The 3,243-nt window shown below is 40.4% G+C and overlaps 1 long non-coding RNA gene across 2 annotated transcripts; it reads right to left on the minus strand.

Moving 5' to 3' along the window:
• Nucleotides 1–909: 909 nt before the first annotated feature.
• Nucleotides 910–3,017, minus strand: LOC119301402. 2 transcript variants are annotated; one of them, XR_005147039.1, is made up of 4 exons: nt 2,930–3,017; nt 2,269–2,444; nt 1,982–2,051; nt 910–1,117 (listed from the first exon to the last, which is right to left on the minus strand). It is a non-coding gene; the product is annotated as an uncharacterized LOC119301402 (long non-coding RNA). The 2 variants fall into 2 exon arrangements; XR_005147040.1 differs by lacking the exon at nt 2,930–3,017 and adding an exon at nt 2,542–2,686.
• Nucleotides 3,018–3,243: the final 226 nt, after the last annotated feature.

A 3,243-nucleotide genomic window follows, 5' to 3' on the forward strand; every position in this document is an offset into this window, starting at 1 on the left:
GCGACGTTGGCCAGCATCAAACACCTCGCCGTGTGTGTTCGAAATTCAGATAGCAGCAACAATACCAAAATTCAGCTAGCAGTAGGAGAGCAGTGGTGCAGCACCACATCATCGCTATCTCTCTCATTCTCCTTTTCACACCCAACCGAGCCCGTTCCTTTCCTATCTACCTCCATCTTCTCCCTGACGGCCCCACTGGTGATGATCCCGCCACCCCTGCGTCTTTCCCATCGCCGTGCACCGTTGCTGCTGAGCGTGACCCGGCGGTCACTAAGTGGATGATGACAACAATGTGCTTCAATATGTTTCTGTTGGTTACCTGCACAAGTTTGAGACCTTTTAAAGTACAACCACCTTTAATACTATAATTTAAGCAGGATTAAATGATGAGTATAAGAGATCATATATGGATCAGTGGTAGTACAAGAATCACAAAAACAAGTCTGAATGGATGAAAATTGTGACATAAGTAGCTTACCATGTTCCCGAGGCCCAACATCATGTTGTCATCAGAAGTGCTTCCTGGAACAATCCTCGATACCAACAAATTCCTAGGGACGATATGCCTCACCTGAGGCTCTATCTTCTTTCAACCCAGGCAAGATGAACTCGTTTGCTATTGTGACCCTAACATTTTCTCTTCACGGCGCTGGCTCGCTTCCCTCCTAACCCTCCTCTCCATAGCTCCTAAAGGTTATCAGTGGGAGGTAGCAAAACTGTGTCATTCAAAGAATGGTCGGCTAGATTGATTCCTCCAATATCACCGACGGCTCCGATGTCCCCTCCCCCCTATTGCCGCCGACGCCTACATGGACGGCTACAGCCGCGCCGGTGATCGAAAGGGCAAACATAATCTAAATGGGAATACCCTGCTAGCGAGACGCCGCAATAATGAGAGGTAGCATGATTTAGTCAGCAATACTATAGTCGAAACTAATATTGTAAAATAGTAAGTCATCAATTTTTATTTATTTAGTCATAGATACCTCTGCTTTATAGGCCGCCAACAACTATAGAGACTAATCCATAGGATTACTGGAATACCCATCCTATTCTTCTTGAATGGTTGCATGACATTCTTCCTCAAATACGAAAAGGCCTCGCTTCTCTACATAAGCTGGTATTCATTCCATTCCAATATTAAGGCATGCACCATTAGTACTCGTGTATGACATGATCAAGAGCACTATTAGTAGCAGTGTACATACAAGTGCATAAAATTCAAAAGTACGTATTAAGAAACTATTTCTTGTTCAAAATTCAAGCTAATATCAATATGTACAGATAAACTTAAAAATGTTTCTAAATAAATAAATATTTTTATTCAAATCTGTTGCTTCACACCAGGAACCACAAAGAAAATAAAATAAAATGATATCATTAATCAAGCATTCCACGTCATCTAATAAAGTTTGGGCAAACACATAGTCGATCACAAAATATTGTTAAAATCAGACTTATATATGCTTTTATCCAAACATGGTAAAAAGGATATGGGGTATTTGCTCAAATTACATCATCAATAGCAAATGCAAATATAAGCAGAAGGATAAGTTTCTGAGAGAAGAACCGAATCTTATTTATATTCGGACCATGAACATTCAAGATATCGTGCAAATAAAATGGAAAATACAAGTGAGTTTGCACAACAAAGCTGATCCTATTGGAAAATGCCTATTAATTAAGGATGAGAGGGTAAGAAAGCATCAGACCAATATGGTGCAGATATTGATTGGCTTACTATGGTACATGTAACATTGAAATTGCCATGAAGAAGCTAATATGTACGCACAAATGAGATCTCAGATACAATACAAATTGAGGAGCAAATCACAGTTTACCATCTGTTTGAAATTAATTGGCATAACATCGAGCAAATATCTCTTCAAAGCCAAACAATAAGCACGTACAGTAGATAGTAGCAATCAGACTGGCAGCAAATATAACAAACAAAAACAGAAGCAGTACCAGAACCACTTACCTGTGCACACAGGTGGAGCTTATTACACGATGAAGCTTGGACTATTATTGCCCGAGCATGGCGCATCAATCTGAGGTAGCAGACCCAAGTAAATAAAAAGTTTTTAACCGTACTGCATCATTAAAAACGCAGTAGGAAATGTTCCAGTTCTTGCAATCTAGCATACGACCAGAGAAATGTGTGCGGTTGGACAAAACGAAATAAGACGGGAGACGGGAATGGAATGTTACAGGTTTTGTAGGTAGTAGAGATAGAGATATGAAGTCAGTTGACAAATCCATCATCACCTGTGCGCAATTGCTGCCGCTGTCGATGTCATTGTGCCATCACCCTAGGAGACGGAGGGCCGATTGGTGCACCTTTGGTAAAGTATCAATCTGATGTCCAGAACTTGAACTGCAAATTTCATAATCTCCGTCAATAAGCTCTTGCATAGTTGCAGTTTCTTTCAGAATGAGAACCTCTGCAGACAACACAATAGTGTCATGTACGTGCATCCTGATATGTCAGAAATTCACGCAATAAAGAATGTTGAACAATCAGAAGATTGTTGTGTGTACTTGTTGGACCAAATTACAGTGTCCTCCTTGCAGGCATACCTAGCAAGTCAAACCATCAACTCACTAAAGCTATCTAAGTCGCCGAACACTGTTCTCTACAAACATTTGTTTGAATATAAGAAAATAAATACAAATTTAAATTATGAAAAGCAAGGCAGCAGACCTATTTATTGTAGCATGGATTAATAATCAGACATCACTAAAAAAATGCATGTGCATGTGATATTGGCATAGTTTATCAGAAAATTTTAATGTGCAAATTACCAAACACCTTCTGTGTATAGCAGCATCAAGAGGTGAAAAACAAGTGAACTGTAGCATCATGGAACCGCTGAATCAAAGAGGATACTTAGAATGCAAACATTTTGGAGATGAGAACTCAATTAACCTTCAATCTGGCAGCAGCTTCGCATCATATCAACTTCATGGAGAAAAATTAACTTCTATGTAGCACTGTGCTACCCTCTCAAACTCTCGCGCTCTTGTAGATGCATACAACAACAACAACAACAACAACAACAACAACAACAAAGCCTTTAGTCCCAAGAAAGTTGGGGTAGGCTAGAGGTGAAACCCATAAGATCTCGCAACCAACTCATGGCTCTGGCACATGGATAGCAAGCTTCCATGCACCCCTGTCCATAGCTAGCTCTTCGGTGATACCCCAATCCTTCAGGTCTCTCTTAACGGACTCCTCCCATG

This window comes from Triticum dicoccoides, chromosome 1B, assembly GCF_002162155.2.
Source record: "Triticum dicoccoides isolate Atlit2015 ecotype Zavitan chromosome 1B, WEW_v2.0, whole genome shotgun sequence".
Classification (NCBI taxonomy): Eukaryota; Viridiplantae; Streptophyta; class Magnoliopsida; order Poales; family Poaceae; genus Triticum; species Triticum dicoccoides.